General features: G+C 45.6%; 1 protein-coding gene across 3 annotated transcripts in view; it reads left to right on the top strand.

Annotated features, from left to right (window-relative positions):
* Window positions 1-987: 987 nt before the first annotated feature.
* The window catches only part of il1rapl2 (interleukin 1 receptor accessory protein-like 2), a 1,090,987-nt gene continuing 1,070,033 nt past the window's right edge, over window positions 988-21,941 (top strand). The window contains exon 1 of one of the 3 annotated variants that reach the window (XM_038775345.1): window positions 988-1,089. The gene's annotated coding sequence lies outside the window, so the exon portion shown is untranslated. Of the gene's footprint in view, window positions 1,090-1,390; window positions 2,519-4,566; window positions 4,936-21,941 lie in introns of those variants that run through there. The other 2 variants (XM_038775344.1, XM_038775346.1) reach the window with 2 other exon arrangements.

Here is a 21,941-nt window from a genome sequence, read left to right on the forward strand (position 1 = left end):
CGGTAACCCCCTTGGAGGCGGTAACATGAGACCCCCGCGGAGTGGGGACCTCATTCAAGGTGAGTGGCATCACCTCCTGCCTGCAGCGATTGCCAGCCCAGGAAACCCCAGCAAGCTGAAAAGATTCAGAGGAGCTGGGGACCAACTCTCGACATCCCCTGCCACTTCCTGCCTGAATGAGATCCCTCCCCACACACACACACACACACTCGATTGTTTGGGGAACTTGTCTGCAAATTGGCTGCCATCTTTCTTATGCTGCAGCCGCGACTACACTTGAATTGGCTGCAAGGGGCTTTGGAGTGCCCTGAGTTTGGCTTCATTTGTGTTCTGCAAAGACCAACATCAGGTGTTAGACGCCAGCGGGCTGAGGGAGCAGATTGCAACTTTCAGGAAAAGTTAAACGTGGTCAACATAATGTCCTTTTGGTTTAGAAATTAAGGCGATGTGGATATACAAATGCCACGCGCCTCTCCCAACATCTAGCTGTGTAATATTCAATATCCCCGTAAAGTCACACCAGAACTCCACCCCCCCCCCCCCCCCCACACACACCCCGCAACCCCCCCCCCCCCAAGTGACTGTCTGAAGATTTGATTACCAGTACTAATTACCGTCTTCATTGTGTCACCCTGAACGCTGCTGATGAATTTTCGAGAGTGAGAGAAATTTCTCAGGAGGGAATGATTCAGATCTCTGCGCCAATGCCCCGCTTGAGCAGAGTTGTTGCCGCCCCCCTTTGCAGGAATGAACTGGAGAGGGTGTCCCCGAGAGTTCAGGATGTGGGCGCCGAACAGACATGGCAAACCATGTCTATTTAGGAATCTCCCCTCCCCAGATGCAGGCAACACTTTCCAGCCACACCCCATCCTTCCTGAGCTGCAGAGTTTGGGATGTCAGAGCGATGTGTTTCCATTCAAGCCTCGGCAGGTAGAAAAAGCCGCTCACAACCGCACAAGTGGTCACATCGGAACTGAACTGGGAACTCTCACAGCGCCCACGCGTGTTCACCGCCTCCGTCTCATTCAGTTTCCACAGCAGATGCAGGATTTGTGGAAAGATTGGGTCCTTTGTAAAACTTAATTGCAGGTATTGTTTTCTCTCTGTTGCTCAAAGCTCCTAATCCAAGCCCCCCCTCCCCCCCCCCCCCCCCCCCCGAGCTATTTAAAAAAAACAAAATCAACGATTTAATTTTTTGTGCCAAGCACTTATTACGATCCTTGCCTTCTGAGATTTGAAATCACCCCATGTGCTCCAGCCCGAATTATCTGTACACTCGCTGGCAATTATTAGCCATTCTGTCATTCAGAATGCCAACAGGGAAAGAAATGGGAAATGTGTGATGGGGCGGAGAGGCAAACGCTGACTTCCAAGTTGGGTCTTTTGCACACACAAAAAAATGAATCCTGCTGATTATTAGTGTTGGGCAGGGGTTTTTTGCTGCGCAATGGAGCAAGGTGTGTACTCCCACTAGGCGGCGGTGGTGGTACAGTGAGGGATGGTGATGGAAGAACTGCTAAGATTGTTTTAGAATCTACCCAGGGAGGTTGGTTGGTAACTACGTCGCCTCTGAATCTGAGCAGAGAGAGAGAGAGAGGGGGTGTTTCTTGTGTGTGAGAAAGTCTCAGGGCAGGAAGATTGCACTGAAGCTGTCTGGGTCCGAATAGCCACAACTGCTGTGACAGCGGTTTACAAGACGTTTTGCTTTCCCCAGTTCACTGTCTGTGGAGTCCTGCTCGGCTCAATAGTGGAGAGTATCTGTGAGCTTTTGGACATTTGGCTGGTTTCAGAGAGCGGAGTGGAAGGAGGGGAGGGGGGGTTGAAGGTAGGAGGTTGGATTTTTTTTTTGAAGGCTGCTATTCAAGATTTCACCATCATGAGACGGAACTGGCGAGAGTTGACAGAAGCGTTAACTGCAGGAAAGTGCCGAGGAATAGCTCCAGCAGTTTGACTGCAGTTCAGCTGGAGACACAGCTCTGAGCACCAGGAACAAGCTCACTCCCTCCCTCTGGATGCACAAGAGATTCGGCGGCCACTGACCACCAGGAGGGCTCACCAGGGAAGCTGAATTATTCCAGGGGGCGAACACGGGGCAGGGAGCCAAGGGGCCAGTGAGTTGAGTGGAGTGATGGGGCGAAGCCGCATTCCAAAGATCGATCAATGAACGCAACTGTTGAGACCTCTCTGCCCCTCTTGGGATTACCGAGATCCCTGGTACCGTGTGGAATTACTGACCGTCCGTCCCCGGGAAAGGCTCGCCAGGAACGGCCAAGATGTTGAACTGATGTGAAAGATTGAGGGGGAAGGGAGAGGCGGCACAGCTTCTCAGCTAGGGGAGGCTGAACCCACCCCAGGAAATGTGCGCCGCCACCAGCCAGCCGCCTTCACACCGGACACAGCGTGGGACGATGCCCGAAAATTAACCGACTTGCTGGCTGAAGATAAGGCGACCTCATCCCCTCTTTCCCCTTCCCCCCCAGCCCCCCTCCCCTGAGCGCCTGAAATTCCCAGGAAACTGGTAAGACGCCCACGTGTTTGTGACTCCCCCCCCCCCCCCCTCCCTCTCACTGGGGTAACTAATGTCATTTCATAAAGGAAAGCCCCCACTTCTGTAATTGTTTTAAACTTATCGCAGTGTTTCTGTTGTTGTTGAAATGACTTTTCCAGGGGCAGAGAAAAATATTCATAGGCATCCCCCCACACCCACCCTCACCCACACACATATACCCCCACACAGACCCTCACCCACACACACACACATATACCCCCACACACACCCTCACCGACACATACATACCCTCCACACCCACCCTCACCCACACATAAAACCCCCACACACATATACCCCCCACACCCACCCTCACCCATACACACACACACATATACCCCCACACAGACCCTCACCCACCCCCCCACACACACACATATACCCCCACACACACCCTCACCCACACACACACACATATACCCCCACACACACTCTCACCCACACATACACACATATACCCCCACACACACCCTCACCCACACACATATACCCCCGCCCACACACACATATACCCCACCCACACACACATCCCCCACACTCACTCTCACCCACACACATATACCCCCACCCACCCACACACACACACATATACCCCCCACACACACATACCCCCACACACACCCTCACCCACACACATATACCCCCATACACACACATATACACCCACCCTCACACATATACCCCCCACACACACACATATACCCCCCCACACACACACATATACCCCCCACACACACATGTATCCACCCCACACACACCCACACACACATGCCCCCACACACACCCTCACCAACACACACACATATACCCCCCACACACATGCACACATATACCCCCCACACACACACACATATACCCCCACACACATACCCCCAACACACACCCTCACCCACACACACACATACCTCCCCACACACACACCTACACATATACCCCCCACACACATATACCCCCACACACATATCCACACCCACCCACACACAGACATATACCCCTGCACACACACACATATACCCCCCCACACACACCCACACCCACCCACCCACACACACACATATACCCGCCCACACGCACACATATGCCCCCCCCACACACATATGCCCCCCACACACACATATACCCCCACACACGCCCACATATACATACCCCCCACACCCTCATCCACAGACATATACCCCCCACACACATATACCCTCCCCCCACACACACATACCCCCCCCACACACACACATACGCCCCTACATACATCCTCACCCACTCACACACACATATACCCCCCACACACACATATACCCACACACACACATATACCCCTCACACATACATATACCCCCCCACACACACACACATATACCCCACACACACATATACCCCCACACACATATACCCCCACACACATACCCCCACACCCACCCTCACACACACCCACCCGCACACATATACCCCCATACACCCTCACCGAAACACACATATATACCCCCCAGACACACACCCTCACACACTCCCCACACACATACAACCCCCACACACTCTCACCCCCTCCCCCTTTGACAAAGAGTCATGGGACTCGAAACGTTAACTCTTTTCTCTCCCTACAGATGCTGCCAGACTTGCTGAGATTTTCCAGCATTTCCCTTTAACCCCACACACTCCACCCTCACCCACACACATCCTCACAAACCCTGCACACATACACCCCCCCCCCCCAACTCACACACACACAACCAAACTTAACTGAGTAAAGTTGCCCGACTGGGTACCCACTCCACCGGCTGCGGCTTGCAGAGCAAACTCTTCAAACCCTTTCTCCCCCACTGCTGTGACGGGAGGGTTCTGTAAAGTTCTCCCCCCCCCCCCCCCCCCGGTCCGCGCGTTAAGCCAACGATCCCTCTGTGCTTGGGAATGTCCACGTGCATTCTCTGGCCAAATAACAATTCTTGGGGATTTTCCAATCGCCCAAATTATTCTCCAGCTTCTAATTTACCCGCAGGGGTAAGGAAAGCGGTTGCGAAAGCGTCCAGGCAATTTTGTTTTAATATATCGAATCTTAACTTCGCTGACAGTTAACACTTTTTATCCTCCCCGGGGGCATTCTCAGACTGAATTTAAGCCAATGTCCTCCCCTCCCCTCCCTCCCTCTGTCTGCGAGGATAAAGGTGACAGTGTGTTATCAATCGTGATACTTAACTACCAGGGACACTTCAGTAACAGGTTAGCAAGCTTGCTGGCTCCAATGTGATTTATCCAGTGAGCTGGCTGAGAGCAGGAGGGCTGGAGAGCGCCCATCGACTGCACCAGGCTTTTCGCTGTCACTTTCAGAACCTGGAATCATCTGTAATAAACAGAGAATGGAAATTAAACAGGGGGTTTGGCAATCGTCTAAACAAGTAATTAAGCACAACAGGAGACAATGTTTGGTTACTGCATGCTTTGTTATAAAGTGCTCGCATTTATTCGTGTTTGGGCAGAATTTCCACATGTTGTTGTTTTATTTTCTGGTAATACAGTTAAGAATGTGTACGGTTGCTGTGGGGGAAATGAAGCGTGGAGGGATTGATGAAACTGATGATGTGACTGCCACAGGACATTCTCGAGGGTCCGATCACCGTGTGTTCCCCAAGTAATGTTTCGGTTTCCGAACACATGGAGTTCGCTTTGACCGTGACCGCGAACACACGATGGCCTCTTTCTGTGCCGCTGTGACTCTCTGAGTGCCCACGTTGCTAAATCGCTTTGCAGATTGCAAACGCGCTTAATTATATCAGGAACGGGTATTAATTCCATTAGTTGTTACATAAATGATTGCGTTTTTAATGACGATTTGTCAAATTATGGGGGGGGGGGGGGGGGGAGACCTTATACTCAGCCAAGCTGGAGATAATTCATTCTCACACCAGAAATGCATCTTAACGTTAAAGTTCCGGATCCCACAATTTCAGCTTCGCTGTCCCTCACAGAGCGTTAATAACACCATTTAGCTCAAGGGTTCCAGTCCAGAACTCCTAACATCAAATCCCAGATCCCCGAGTCATGTTGAGGATCTCATCCGCGATGAAATGCTCCCTGATTTTAGTTTTAGTTCCTCGTCCCTGATTGGAATCACTTATCTGCTACCTCACTTCTACACCCCGATTCTCAATCGTTTCAATAAAAGCGATTCAAACGTCCAGTGTATCAGTCTGTCATCTCGCTGCTTAAGCATTGTTTGGCGGCGAGAACTATTTGAACTTCCACCCGATAAACTATCCAAACTGGGACAAAAAGGTGCTCTCAGTTCAGAGCCGGGAACTCGAGCACTCTGACAGCTCACTCAGCGCAATGCATGAGTTCGCCTTTTGACACCTGAACGTAGATCGCTCAACGTCAAATCCCTTAGAACGGCTTTTTATTCATCAGCGAGGCCAGTTTGACCGGTGGCTCTTGCAGATTTTGCGAGCAACATTATTGAATGATAGGGGGGGGGGGGGGGGGGGGATTGTATAGCAGGGGGAGAGCGAGATTGGCACTATATCAGTGTGAGCGATTGACACGATTGTATCACAGGGAGGGATTGGTACGGCTGTATAACTGGGAGGAATTGACACTATGGTATCACTGTGAGCGATTGACATATGAAAAATGAAATGAAAATCGCTTATTGTCACGAGTAGGCTTCAATGAAGATACTGTGAAAAGCCCCTAGTCGCCACATTCCAGCTCCTGTCTGGGGGGGGGGGGGGGGGGCTGGTACAGGAATTGAACTGCGCTGCTGGCCTGCCTTGGTCTGCTTTAAAAGCCAGTGATTTAGCCCAGTGAGCTAAACCAGCACATATGGTATAATGGAGAGGGATTGACTGGATTGTATCACAGGGAGCGATTGATACTTTTGAATCATGGAGGGATTGGCACTATTGTGTCACTGTGAGGAATTTGACACTATTGTATCACTGTGAGTGATTTACATTGTTGTATCACTGTGAGGGATTGATACTGTTGTATCACTGTCAACGATTCACACTATTGCCTCAGAAAGGGATTTATGCTGTTTTATCACTGTGAGGTGTTTGACACTATTGTGTAACTATGAGTGATTGACACTTGTATCACTGTTAATGATTGACACGATTGTATCACAGGGAGGGAGAGACTATTTTATCGGGGAGGGAGTGATACTATTGTATCACTGTGAGAGATTGACACAACAGTATCACTGGGAGGAGTTGACAATATTTCAGCACCATTTGGGATTGATGCTATGGTATCAGGTGAGGAATTGACATTCCTCTATTGTATCATAGAATTGACAGTACAGAAGGAGGCCATTTGGCCCATCGAGTCTGCACCGGCTCTTGGAAAGAGCACCCTACCCAAGGTCAACACTGACACCCTATCCCCATAACCCAGTAACCCCATCCAACAGTAAGGGCAATTTAGCATGGCCAATCCACCTAACCTGCACATCTTTGGACTGTGGGAGGAAACCGGAGCATACCCGGAGGAAATCCATTCACACACGGGGAGGATGTGCAGACTCCGCACAGACAGCGACCCAAGCTGGAATCGAACCTGGGACCCTGGAGCTGTGAAGCAGTTGTGCTATCCACAATGCTACCGTGCTGTGGGAGGGGGTGACACTATTGTATCAGGGGAGTGATTGACATTATTGTATCAGGGAAGGATAGACACTATTGTATATGTGATGGATTGACATAATTATTTGGGGAATGATTGACACTATTGTATCAGGGAGAGACTGACACTATTTTATCACTGGGAAGTGTTGATGCTATTGTATTGGGAAGTGATTTTCACTATTGCATCAAGGAAGGATTGACATTTTTGTACTGGTGATGGATTGACATCATTGTTTGTCTCTATTTTATCAGGCAGGAACTGACACTATTGCAACCGAAACGGATTGACACTCTTGTATCAGAGAGGAATTGGCACAATTGTATCACTGGGAGGGACTGACAATATTGTATTGGGGATTGACTGACACTGTTATTATGACAAGATATTGACATTATTGTATTGGGGGCTGACACTATTTTACCACTTGGAGGAATTGCCACTATTGCAGCACTGGGAGGGATTGGCACTCCAGTATTTTGGAGGGACAGACACTAATGTATCACTGGGAGGGATTGCCGGATCGGCACTATTGTATCAGGGAGAGATTGACACTGTTTTATTGAGGAGGGACTGACAATATTATACAAGTGATGGATTGACATTATTATTTGGAGAGTGATTGGCACTGTTGTACCTTGGAGAGACTGACACTATTTTATCACTGGGAAGCGCTGACACTATTATATCAGGAACTGATTTTCACTGTTGTATCAGGGAAGGATTGACACTTTTATATTGGTGATCGATTGACATCATTGTTTGGGGAGAGATATACACTATTGCAATTGGTATCTCTTGTCTCTATTTTATTAGTGAGGAACTGGCAGTATTGCAACAGGAAGGGATAGACAATTGTATCAGGGACGGATTAGCACTATTGTATCACTGGGAGAGACTGACAATATTGTGTTGGAGATTGACTGACACTATTGTTATGGCGAGATAGTGACATTATTGTATGGGGCTGACACTATTTTACCACTTGGAGGGATTGACACTATTGTATTGGGAAGGGATTGGCAATATTGTATTGGGTGGGGACTGGCACTATTGTATCAGAGAGATATCAATGCCATTTCCTCACTCGGAGGGAGTGATTGGCACTATTGCTTCAGGGTGGGATTAACACTATTGTATCCAGGAGGGATTGATGCTTATGTAATGAGGAGGGATTGCTGCTCTTTCAAAGGGGATAGATTGACACTATTGTATCAGGCAGGAATTGATGCTATTGTTTCACTGAGGGATTGAAACTTGCATCATTGCAATATTGTCCCTTTACTTTATTAATGAGGGATTGACAGTATTGTATCAGGGAGGGATTGGCAGTATTGTATCGGGGACGGATTGGCAGTATTTTGTCGGGGAGGGATTGACAGTATTGTGTCAGGGAGGGATTGGCAGTATTGTATCGGGGACGGATTGGCAGTATTTTGTCGGGGAGGGATTGACAACTATTGTGTCACTGTGAGACATTGACACTAGTGTATCATGAGGGATTGGCACTATTGCATCGGGGAGGGATTTATACCTTAGAATTGCTGCAATGCAGAAGGAGGCCATTCAACCCATTGAGTCTGCAGTGTTCCTCTGAGAGAGCATCCTACCTATGCCCACTCCCCTGCCCCATCCCATAACCTAACCTCACCTATCCTGCACATGTTTAAACACTAAGGGGGCAAATTTGCACGCCCAAACTACCTGTCTTGCACATCTTTGGACTGGGAGAAAACCAGAGCACCCGGGGAAACCCCATGCAGACAGACAAAAAGAGTGCAAACTCCACATAGACAGTCACCAAGGTCACAATTGAGCCTACGTCCCTGGCGCTGTGAGGCAGTAGTGCTAACCACTGTGCCACCATGCTGCCTTTCAACTATTGCTGTGCATGAAATGTCAAAATGCAGGTTAATTAACACTATTGTATCAGAGACAGATCTGAACTGCTGTATCACTGTAGGGATGAACTCCATTGTATTTCTGGGAGAGAATGAAGGGATACTCTTGCAATGATCGTGGGCAAGCGCCTTGGTCCTAACTCATAAGTATTTTCTTTTTGCCCTGGAATGTCACATTGATAATTTAAACCCTCTTCAACATTGAGCATAATTTGTGATATGCAATGTGATTAGGGCACTGTGGACAAAACACAGCCAACCGGTTGGATGTTGCCACATATGGCCCCAAAATAGATGTTTGTGCACAGCACTGTGTCTGGGGAGTTCTTCCTCAGTCAGGCACACATAGTCAATGGGCCACGTGCACACTTTGTGCTGCTGTATGCAAAAATGATTCCCATCATCCAAACCATTCAGTTAAAGATTCACTGATGTTAAGATTACATCAAGAAGGTCTAAATATTTTTAGACTGATGAATATTTCCATGTCGGCAAAAGCAAATTCCATTTAATGAGCACTATTTACAATCTCAGATTGTCCCAATACTCTTTTCAAAAATGTGATTCGGTGGGTGTTTCGTAGTCATTGTGGGAATCATGGCCACCAGTTTGTGCACAGTAAGCTCCCACATATAGCATCGTGACAATGACCAGGTAATCTGTTTAAGGGATATTGAATGAGGGTTTAATGTTGACCAGAAAATTAGGGGAAAGGCTCCTGCTCTTTTTCAAAATAGCGTTGCGGGTTATTTTTCATCCAACTGATTGGTAAAATGGGGCCTCAGTTGAATAACTCCACCAAAGATTGGTGCCAAAGACAACAACAACACAGCACCTTTTAATATAGTAAACTATCCCAAAGGATTTCACAGGGGTGTTGCCAAACAAAATTTGACATTGAGCCACATAAGGAGTTATCAGGACACCAGACCAAAAAAGGGGAGAGAAACATAGAGGGAAAGTGCGGCGCGGTGGCATAGTGGTTAGCACTGTTTGTTCGATTCCCGCTTGGGTCACTGTCTGTGTAGAGCCTGCACATTCTCCCCATGTCTACATGAGTTTCCTCCGGGTGCTCCAGTTTCCTCCCACAAGTCCTGAAAGACATGCTTGTTAGGTGAATTGGACATTCTGAATTCTCACTCTGTGTACCCTAACAGGCACTGGAATGTGGTGACTAGGGGATTTTCACAGTAACGTCATTGCAGTGTCAATGTAGGCCTACTTGTGACAATAATAACGATAATTATTAATATTATTTCTGAATAAGAGTCACATGGGCTCGAAACATTAACTCTATTTCTCGCAGACACTGCCTCACCTGTTGAAATTTTCCAGCATTTTTAGTTATTATTTCAGATTTCCAACATCTGCAGTATTTTGCTTGTGTTTTATGGAACTTCAGGGTCTATGCAGGGCAGCTAACGGTGGAGCAATTAAAATCACAGATGCGCAAGTGGCCAAAGAGAAATACGCCAGGGCTAGAATTTGCTCTGAAATCCCTGAATGAGGCTTGAACCCAGAACCTTCTGACTCCTGGAGTGCTTCTGATTGAACCACAGCCGGCACACGACCAAAAACAAAGACTAAAAGCGGCTACAAATGTTTGTCAAACTTGCTAGGAATTCCAACTGCCGCCTTTTCAGTGAAGGTTTTTCTGACTGCCTATAAACAGTTTGGAAACTTTTGTGAGAAAGTTTGTCTGTAAATTGATGGTCCCTCACCACACACCCACTTTGTTCGGGTGAAGCAAAGGGCAAACGGATGCATTATTTTTGGATTAATGCATACAATCTCTTCCGCAAAGCTTAGATTTCACTCTCTGCTTTTACCTCTCGCTTGAAGAAGGGCAGCCATTCCTCTGTGGTTTTGACGTCAGTACTGGGTGATTCTCCAGCAGGTGTAAATTCTGCCTTAATGGCAAAATGGCCTCTAGGGGATGCCAAAGTATTGATACAAATCAAAAGTCCAAAATCTAGTGAGATATCTTCAGAACAAGATAATGTTACTATTACAGAAGTCATATTTGTTTGTTGTTATTGAGTATAGACCTGTTTGGTTTGTCCATTAACTCATGGAATAGGTTAGCTTTTTTTTAAATGAATTTATTATTATTTCTACAAATTCCAGGAGTTTTCAGTTTCATTAATAATTTGATTGCATACCTGAGTCAATGCCCAATGGCGGAAACAAAGGTGATGAGCTGTATCTGTTGTATGAGATGGGCTGTCAGTGCTTTAATACAAGTTTGATTGCCTGATCTAGCTGCCCTTTGTCATTTTAACTTCTTTCAATATTGAGAATATATGAACTAACCTTGTAACTAAACCGAAAAGTGTTTCTTACTAGTGTCTGACCAGCAATCCTCTGGAAAAATTATTGCCATTACATGTACTATAAAGGGTTTTAAAATTAACTTTGGCCTGCATCATTATAATTTTCCATTAACATCTCACGTGCAGTAGGTGGATAGATGGTTGATCACCATTTTCATGTGCTTAAGTATCCATCTCATCGGAACAATGCTGCTATCTAAAGTGTGGCTCCAATTTACATGACGATGCAGAACTCTGCAATTCTCATGATAATATAGTCATTTTTTGTCACAAGTAGGCTTCAATGAAGTTACTGTGAAAAGCTCCAAGTCGCCACATTCCGGCACCTGTTCAGGAAGGCCGGTACAGGAATTGAACCCGCGTTGCTGGCATTGCTCTGCATTACAAGCCAGCTGTTTAGCCCACTATGCTAAACCATCCCCATCACAAACCTCTCAGCCCCTTTAACTCTCTTTCCTTTTCAAGGGCCGGTGCAGATTCAATCAGCCAAATGGCCTCCTTCTGCACTGTAAATTCTATGGTTCTATGATGAGCCAAAGGGGTGGGGCTCACTCTTGACTACTCTGCCCTGAGAGGGACAGAGAACCAGGGAGATTTTCAAAGGCTGTGATGCAGGTGTCTTCTGATTGCGATGGGCTCTGCTGGTTCCCTGCTTCTTCTGCAATGGGGCAGCGCTTCTGAGGAGTGCCAATACCTGGAGGCTCCGGATTGAGCTTGGCCCTTGATGACACAGCTTGGGTATGAGGATGTCCAGAGGGGCAGCCTGGGTGGTCTCGCAGATGACCAGAGATCTTCTGAGCATTGAAAGGACACAGGCAGCACTCAGCACTGTGAGCAGCCAGGAGCAGGTAAGAAACACAAAAAGGTTCGTTTAAAAGACAGACTGCAGCAATGGTGGTCTGAGCCAGGCCAACCCGATCCTGAGGGGGATCCCCAAGTCCACGGACTTGGCACCAAGTCACTACCCGCAACTGCCCCGGTCCGAGCAGTCACCAGCAAGACTGAACATTTTTCATGTTCTTTTCAGTGTTTCTTTAGCCTCCTGCTCCCCCTCTGCAGTTATGGTGTCAGTCCACGTTTGTCTATACTTGTATTCATTCGCGCCTTCCGCCTGAGACCAGCTTGGCATCACGGAAGGGTGGACGTGCCGTGTCCAACCAGCTAATCACATTTAAATTAATGCAAATGCTGGTTTTTCATGCCACCGCTGGCAAGTGACACAAACCTCATTATCGGCACTAGCAAAGGACTGGAGCATGGTCCCCAAATTGGCGTGGGCGCGGACCTCGATTTTGCCCGGACGCCCAATTCACCGCCCGATCGCGGTTTGCTGCGTCGGGAGGCAGAGAATTTCGCACGGAGCCTCTGATAGGATGGGGTCGAGGTTTGGACAAAGGGTTGGCAGTCTGAGAACTGCAAATGCAAAAATCTGATGAATCTTGAGTGTTAACTGCAGTTCCTTTGCTTATCTGCTGCAAGATGTAGCAGTTCCATTTGTTCAACTGATGATGGCTTTGTTTAATTGATGATAATTCTAACAGCACTAAAATGAAAATTGGGCTTAGCAGTACATAAATTATTTCTAAATGGTAGACAAAATATGTGTTTGTGAGCTATTTTGAATTATTATTGTAGAATTAACAAGTATCTTCTGAGTTTTCTATCTAGCATACTAATACCACTATGGTGGCACAGTGGTTAGCACTGCTGCCTCTCAGCTCCAGGGACCAGAGTTTGATTCCGACCTTGGGGACTATCTGTGTGGAATTTATACCTTCTCCCCATGTCTGCGTGGGCTTCCTCCAAGTGCTTCGGTTTCGCCCCACAGTCCAGAGATGCACAGGTTAGTTGGATTGGCCATGCTAAATTGCCCCTGAGGTTGGGGTTACAAGGGAGGCATTGGGCTTTGGTTGGGTAGTCTTTCAAAGGATCGGTGCAGAATTGATGGGCCGAATACCCTCTTTCTGCACTGTAGTAATTCTATGTATATTTGGAGGTCAATGTATGTTTCCATTGTCGGCCTCCCGCCCGTGGTGTTCCTGTGGCGTGCGGGGGAGGAGAATCCAGCCCTGTATGGCTTTATGCAAAATATAGTAGCAGTTATCGCTGAAAAAAGAGGCATACTGTCAAAGTTTTTTATCTTACACTTATCAGAACAAATGCTAGAATGCCAAAATTAAAACCACCGCAACAATTTATACTGCATTAGAAAAGGATGCTGATTGGTTGGCAAGTCTACTCTAGTTGAAGTGTTGCCATGGAGAATGCACCAGAGAACTATTATCCTCCTGTTTTCAATTAATATAAAAAAGGCGCAATGCCTGTAAATCTTCCTTCTACTTGCCGAGGACCGACCCCTACTATACGTAGCTTCTGGTAAACGTAAATGAACCAAATTGTAAGCCAGACTGATAATCTTCAAAATGGTTCTTACTGTAATTAACAGCACACTCAGAGTCGCTCAGTAAGTGCTGTCAAATTGTAGAGCAACATCTAAAGTCAAAAATTATGTTCTGGTCTTTCCAAGCTGATTGAGTATGGATAGCAGACAGGTGATGTGATGTGCTGTTTGGTATGATCGACCAGCCTTAGGGATGTATGTGTTACCTGGCACCGCACTGGCACTGGAATTCATTTACAGTGCGACAATCCACATTCAGATCCGAAAAATTGGTGAGTTTTCGCAAACTTGGAATTCACCCCAAGGTTTTAGATGCTGGTTTTGTCCCCATCACATTGACAATCTTCAGCTCTCTTCCACGGCAGAATTTGGGCTGGCAGTCAGCACAAAGTGATCCCTTCTGAGGCTTATATAGGCAGCACACAGTCTATTGGTCAGAGATAATTTCTATATACTTCTGAGGTTACATTTTCCAATGGATGCTGGGGATTTTGTGTTGCTGTTCGAAGAACAGCAATTCAGCCTCCACTATTTGCACACGGTACACATCAAAACGTGCTCTTCTCGCTGGTTTGGAGGCTCAGTATTATGCTCAGTAAGAAGTCTTACAACACCAGCTTAAAGTCCAACAGGTTTGTTTCAAACATGAGCTTTCGGAGCACTGCTCCTTCCTCAGGTGAATGAGGAAGGCGCAGTGCTCCGAAAGCTCGTGTTTGAAACAAACCTGTTGGATTTTAACCTGGTGTTATAAGGCTTCTTACTGTGCTCACCCCAGTCCAACGGCGGCATCTCCACATCAGTATTATGCTAATTGATCATGTCTACCTGCAAGCAAATGCTTCTGCTGTTTGGGAGATGAAGTGACCAGAGTGAATCCACCTTTCTGGTGACTTTGTCACCGTTAAAATGTTTAGAAAATATGCTTTTTTTCTCCAAAGGCTGTAGCATTGACTGGGGTCACCTCAGAAGTACATGGAGTTCTGCCTTAGATTTCAAGATGAGAATTTCTATAAAAATGGCACCAGGAACCTCTAATGAGTCTAAAGACAGATACCCATAATTCACACATTAGTAGATATTGAGTTTTGTCACAGTTATGGGCCAGGGTTTAGAGAACCCCAAAGTGTATCATGGAGTTCACCTGACCCATAACTTTTAATAGAGTGTGGTGTGGGGAGCACATGGCCCACTCTACAGGTGTGGTACAGCAGAAATGGAAAAGTATTTTTTTAAAGCCAAACAATGTTTATTCTATGAACGCAAGTTAACCTTTTTAAAACATACAGTGAACATCTTAGCATCCATTAGTTCAAATACAACCCCCAAAAAACACAACACTAAGTATTCCTTTAAGCTTTCCTTTTGACATCCATATGACTTAAAACACCTTTTAACAGAAGCGCATTAGATTTACATTCACTACTGAGAATATTTATTATTTATGAATTCACCAAATGATCAAGAGATAGTCTTTTCATGGCAGAGAGAACAGCAGTACACCTGCTTGGTCTGGCTTCAGCCCCAACACTGAAAACGAAACTAAAACGCACCCTGCAGCCTGCTCAAAAATGTAAGCAAAAAGCTGACAGACAGCCCAGCTCCACCCACTCTCTGACAGTACTGCAGTAATAAACACTCATTTCTTAAAGGTACTCTCACTACAGATATTTATACGCACACCCATTTATAAACACTCATTTCTTAAAGGTACTCTCACATGACAGTCACAATGATTTTGAGGGTGGCGCAGTTCTGATTAGTAGATATTGAGCTGTGTCACAATGATTTTGAAGGTGGTGCAGTTCTGAATGTCATTTGAGCCTTGGGATGAAATGAATGCCTTAAATCTGTTCCCTTTCTGTATTTTGTTGTCAATTGCTTTTAAGTTTATTTTCCTGGAAATGAGGGAAGTCAGAGTGGAAGTTTGGTTTGCAACCTGATTGTTAGAATGTGGTTTCTACAGCAAGATATTTTCATTATGAACTAATTAGGTAGAGCTAAACAATTGATTGAACAATCAACCTTGGCATCTTTCTCTCATGCCCACATGTTCATCCTTGGCCAGCTGCAATATTCCAGTGCTGCACATCAGAAACTGGAGGATCAGCTCCTCATCTTCCAACTAGGCACATGGCAGCCTTCATGGCTCAACATTGAGTTTGATAGCTTTAGTCTGTTATCTTTCTCCTCCATCTTCACCTATTATTTCATATCCAAAACACTTCTCCGCAAAAACCCTCCCTCCTGCTCCCGAAAAAAGTTTTTCCAGCTTTCTCTCTTCACATTTCAGGTTCCAGTATCCGCGGTACTTTGCTATTTACAATTTATTGACTTTCTGTAGTGACAAAAGGATGGATATGCTCAAAAATCGAAATGTAGCATCCCAACCATTTTCTTTCAAAGGTTTACTGAAGAACAAGCTGTAGTGATAATCTATACTATACTGCGGAACAGATCAAAACGACAGACACCATTTAAGTTCTGCTGAAAGTTCAAGGAATGTTGGGCACGATTTAATAATAATAATATAATAATTGCTTATTGTCACAAGTAGGCTTCAATGAAGTAACTGTGATAAGCCCCTGGTCACCACATTCCGGTGCCTGTTCAGGGAGGCCGGTACAGGGAATTGAACTCGCGCTGCTGGCCTTGTTCTGCATTACAAGTCAGCTGTTTAGCCGACTGTGTTAAACCAGTGCTTAATGGCCTGGTGTGCCTGACTGGGTGTCACAATGAGGCCATTAAATCTTGCTCGAGTCCTCTTGTGCGATTCACGTTCTATACATCTCGAGCGAATCACGCGAGACGTCGCGATCTGGATCTTGCCTGCGCTGGGCGAGATCCAGATCAGCATATTTTAATGAGCTTGATACAAGCTTGATATGGTTATGGAATCATACCTGACAATGTCCCAAACACTGCCTTCACCATCCCTGGACATGTACTGTACCAGCCACAGATATCCCCATCACCAATAATGGGGAGCCCAGCACATCCATGCTAAAGACAAAGCTAAAGTATTGGCATAAGTCTTCAGCCAGAAGTGCTGAATGGACCATTGTTTGCAGCAAACTACCCAGCCTTCAGGACAGCGACCACGACTCCACACAACCCTGCCATGGCAACCTATGCAAGATGTGCCAGCTCATCGACATGGATACCACATTTACATGTGAGAACACCACCCACCTGGTACGCGGCACATACTCGTGTGACTCGATCAACGTTGTCTACCTCATTCGCTGCAGGAAAGGATGTACCGACGCTGTCACAGTGGAAGAATGGACATTGCTCGACAATCACCAGGCAGGAATGTTCCCTTCCAGTCGGGGAACACTTCAGTAGAAAAGGGCATTCAGCCTCTGATCTTCGGGTAAGCATTCTCCAAGGCGGCCTTCAGGACACGCGACAATGCAGAGTCGCTGAGCAGAAACTGATAGCCAAGTTCCACACACATGAGTACGGCCTCAACCGGGACCTTGGATTCATGTCTCACTACATTCACCCCCACCACCTGGCCTGGGCTTGCAAAATCCTATCAACTGTCCTGGCTTGAGACAATTCACAGCCCTTTAACCTGTGATTATCCCTCTCTCCAGTCGCAGCATCTGGATTTGTAAAAACTTAATTACCTGCAGAGACTCGCATTCACAGTGTCATTTTGCATCATTGGCTTTGTCTATATACGTGTTTCTGGAACCCACCTCTTCATTCACTTGATGAAGGAGCTGCGCTCTGAAAGCTAGTGATTCCAAATAAACCTGTTGGACTTTAACCTGGCGGTGTAAGACTTCTTACTGCGCCCACCCCAGTCCAATGCCGGCATCTCCAAACCATGGTTATTTGAAGTACCTTTGTTCAAAAAGTTCTGAATCTAAGGACTAAATTATTTTTTGGTAGGGCTTTGACGAGCAATTTGTTGAAGGGTGTCATGGTAAGAGAGGGAGAAGGTTGCAGGAGTTAAGATTTTAAGGCCAAAACTGCGAGAGTCAGCAAGGTAGATATAAGTGTGCCAATCAGTTATACAAGTTTCTCTCAGATTAAAGGAGTCAGTTTTAGGAAATTAGCATAAATACAATATGGATGGCATGGTAACACAATGGTTAATACGATTGCTTATCAGCGCCAGGGACCCATGTTCGATTCCTGCTTGGTTGACTGTCTGTGCAGAGTCTGCACGTTCTCCCCCTTGTCTGCGTGTGTCTCCTCCGGGCACTCCAGTTTCCTCCCACAAGTCTCGAAAGACCTGAATTGGACATTCTGAACTCTCCCTCTGTGTACCCGAACAGGCGCTGGAATGTGGCGATTAGGGACTTTTCACAGTAACTTAATTGCAGTGTTAATGGAAGCCTACTTGTGCGAATAATCAAGATTATTACTTTTATCAAAGTACAACGCAGGAGATAATTTTATCCTGCAGCAGAAGATCCAGGGGGAATAGATGGAAGATTTTCATTTTCACATATCAGAATACTAATGTAAACCTCCCAGAGAAAGTGTAACATGGGATTTAAGCACATGGACTGCCTGAAGGTTAAAGAACAAGATTCCTTTATTCCAAGAAATTTGAACTATTTACAGTGAACATTCACCCCGATGCTTCAAATCTCTGCCCTATTGGGGGCTCCGGCCATGTGCTACTCTCTCCGAGAGGCTTCTGGTGTATTCTTCTCCTCCAGCCTGTGTTCCTTACTCAGGCTGCGCATCCACATTTATTCAGTCCGGGCTGAGTGTCACTTCCAGAATTCACTGGGACTTTGGTTCCTGTTCCAATGGTGTCATGGGAGAGTGCCTTTAAAAATTGGATGTTTAAGAAATGTACCTTTAAGAAATTAAGCTGATCATATTACTGAAGTGATGTCACGGGGGGGGGGGGTGGGGGGGGGGGAGCTGAGCTCACTTCTGCTTTTTGAGAGTTTTAGTTTCAGTTTGAGACAGCAGCTTGGGTGTGGCTGTGTTTTTTGGCTGTGAGCCGCATGAAGAACAAGCAAGGTGCTGGAGCTGAAGTCAACCAAGCCGATATATCTCTGCCATCCAACAGAAAAAATATATATTAACTTTAGCCTGGTGTCTTACTGTTTTTGTGAAGGTGAAGTCTTTTGGATGTGTAAAGGAACAGTTTGTAGGATTGGGTAGTGTTGTATTATTTTTGGGGTTATCTTTGAAGTAAGGAGTGTTAAGAGATCCAATGCTTATTTAAAAGGTTAATTTGAGTTCATGGAATAAACATTGTTTTGTTTTAAAATCCACATGTCCATAATTGTAATACTCGACCCGGGGAACAAGCCGTGTGCTTCAAAAGCAACAATCCATTAAAGGTGGGGGTTGGTTGAAGTCCATGATACATTTTGGGGTTCTGAAAACACCTCTCCCATAACAATTGGGGGCTCGAGGGGGATGAAAGTCTATCTATTGGATTGGCTTTTGTGAACTTAAAGACAGTGAAGGGTTGTTGCTTTTCTGATGTGGTATTTTAGTTTAAGTGGGGAGAGTGTTTTGGGGGCGGACACGGTAACACATGATACCTTACTGACAGAGACTAAAAACAGACTGTTAGGTTTTGCAAAAGCATTGCAGTTAACACTGCCCAGCAAAATACAAAAAGATGAGGTAATTATGGCGGTATCTGCGCATTTACGTTTGCCTGTGATACATTCTGGCTCATTAGATATGGCAAAGCTCCAGTTGCAGATAAAGCGGCTTGAATATGCAATGAAAGAAAAAGAAAGAGATAGAGATAGAGAGGAAAAAGAAAAGGAGAGAGAAGAAAGAAACAAAGAAAGAGATAGAGGGGAAAGAGAAAAAGAGAGAGAGTTTGAACTTCGGAAAATGGCTCTGAAACATGAAAATCAGTTTAAATTGGCAGACGCAAAGGGGAACGTACAGTTGGAGGAGATGGATGAGGATAATGAGACAGAGCGTCATAGTCGAAGACGTGGTGGGGATCTATTTAAATATGTCCAAGCATTGCCAAGGTTTGACGAGAAGAAGGTAGAAGCCTTTTTCATTTCATTTGAGAAGGTAGCTAAACAAATGCAATGGCCACAGGACATGTGGGTATTACTGATTCAAACAAAGCTGGTAGGTAGGGCTAGTGAAGTGTTTGCATCACTACCAGAGGGGCTATCTGGAACGTATGAGGAGGTGTCAAAATCCATCTTAAGTGCATATAAGCTAGTGCTTGAAGCTTACAGACAAAGGTTTAGAAAAGGTTTAAAGAATTTCATCAAACATACATGGAGTTTGAAAGGCTCAGAGTAATTTTGATAGGTGGATAAGGGCTTTGAAAATTGACCAAACGTATGAATCTCTCAGAGAAATTATACTTTTGGAGGAGTTTAAAAATTCAATTCCTGATGTAGTGAGAACTCATGTGGAAGAACAGAGGTTAAAACTGCGAGATGAGCAGCAGAAATGGCAGATGATTATGAATTAGTTCATAAATCAAAGATTGGCTCCGAAATCAGTTTCAGCCAGTGAGGGATAGAAACTGGGGACAAGAGAAATACTCAAGTGGTAAAGGTGATCTGATGGGAGACAATAAAGAGAGTGTACCTCAGATTAAAAAAGAAATCCAGGAGGGTGGAAAAGAAATGAAAAGTCTCAAATGTTTCCACTGTAATAAACTAGGCCATGTAAAGTCACAGTGTTGGTGGTTGAAGAAAAGCACTGGGAAGGCTGATGTGGTAAAACAGGATAAGACAGTGGGATTTATTAGAGTGGTAAAGGAAAGCCCAAGGGAAGCGAAGGAGGTGCAAACAATTGTACAGCCTGGTCAAGCAGTAATTGTTAAGAAGGTGCCAGATGTCTTTAAAGAACTTACTTTTTGGGTAAAGTTTACTCGTGTATCAGGAGGAGCAGGTAAAGAAGTCACAATTATAAGAGATACAGGGGCTAGTCAATCTTTAATGGTGAGAGATGAGGAATTATGTAGTTTGGGAAGAATGTTGCCAGAAAAGGTGGAATTCAGGGTGAGAGGAGTAGCATTCCTTTATATAAGGTAAGGTTGGAAAGTCCAGTGAAGAGTGGTGAAGTGGTAGTAGGAGTAATAGATAAACTATCTTGTCCAGGAATACAGTTTATTTTGGGTAATGATATAGCTGGATCACAGGTGGGAGTGATGCCTACTGTGGTTGATAAGCCAGTGGAAAATCAGACAACTGAAGGGTTGATGGACGAATATCCTGGGATTTTTCTGGATTGTGTAGTAACAGGGTCGCAAAATCATAGGTTAAGACAAGAGGAGAAATCAAACAGTGAAGATGAAGTTGAAGTACCATTATGAGAAACAATTTTTGATCAGATAGAACATAGAACATAGAACATTACAGCGCAGTACAGGCCCTTCGGCCCACGATGTTGCGCCGTCCATGGTTGAAAAAGACCAAGAACAGGTGCAGGATGAGGCGGATATTTTTAGTTCAGGAAAATTGGGGGAGTTACAACAGAAAGATGTGGAAATAAAATTAATAAATCAGAAAGCATATACGGAAGAAGAATCTGAGAGTATACCAGAGTGTTATTACCGTAAAAGTGATGGCTTGATGAGAAAATGGACATATGCAGGCGGGTGAAAAGTGGGCAGAAGTTCATCAAGTAGTATTGCCGGTAGGGTATAGAAAGGAGGTGTTGCGAGTTACCAGTAGGAGGTCATTTGGGAATAAGGAAAACTCAAACTAAAATCCAGAAACATTTTTATTGGCCTGGACTATATAAAGATGTAGTTACATTTTGTGAATCATGTCATACATGTCAAGTGATAGGGAAACCTCAAGCAGTGATAAAACCAGCACCTTTAATATCCATTCCAGTATTTGAGGAACCTTTTATGAGGGTCCTAATTGATTGTGTAGGACCGCTTCCTAAAACAAAAAGTGGAGATCAATGGGCGAAATTCTCCCCCCCCCCCCACGACGGGTGGGAGAATAGCGGGAGGGCCTTCCCGACTTTTTTGACGCCCTTCCGCTATTCTCCCCCCCCCCCGCCGAAATCCCGACACGAATCGCTGCCGCCGTTTTTTTACGGCCGGCAGCGATTCACAGCTGTTAGAAGGGCCGAAGTCCCAGCCCTTTACGACCTTTTTACGAACGGCAAACACACCTGGTCCTGCCGTTCGTAAAAACGTCGTGACCACCTGGAAAAAAATA

This window comes from Scyliorhinus canicula, chromosome 17 (genome assembly GCF_902713615.1).
Source record: "Scyliorhinus canicula chromosome 17, sScyCan1.1, whole genome shotgun sequence".
Classification (NCBI taxonomy): domain Eukaryota; kingdom Metazoa; phylum Chordata; class Chondrichthyes; order Carcharhiniformes; family Scyliorhinidae; genus Scyliorhinus; species Scyliorhinus canicula.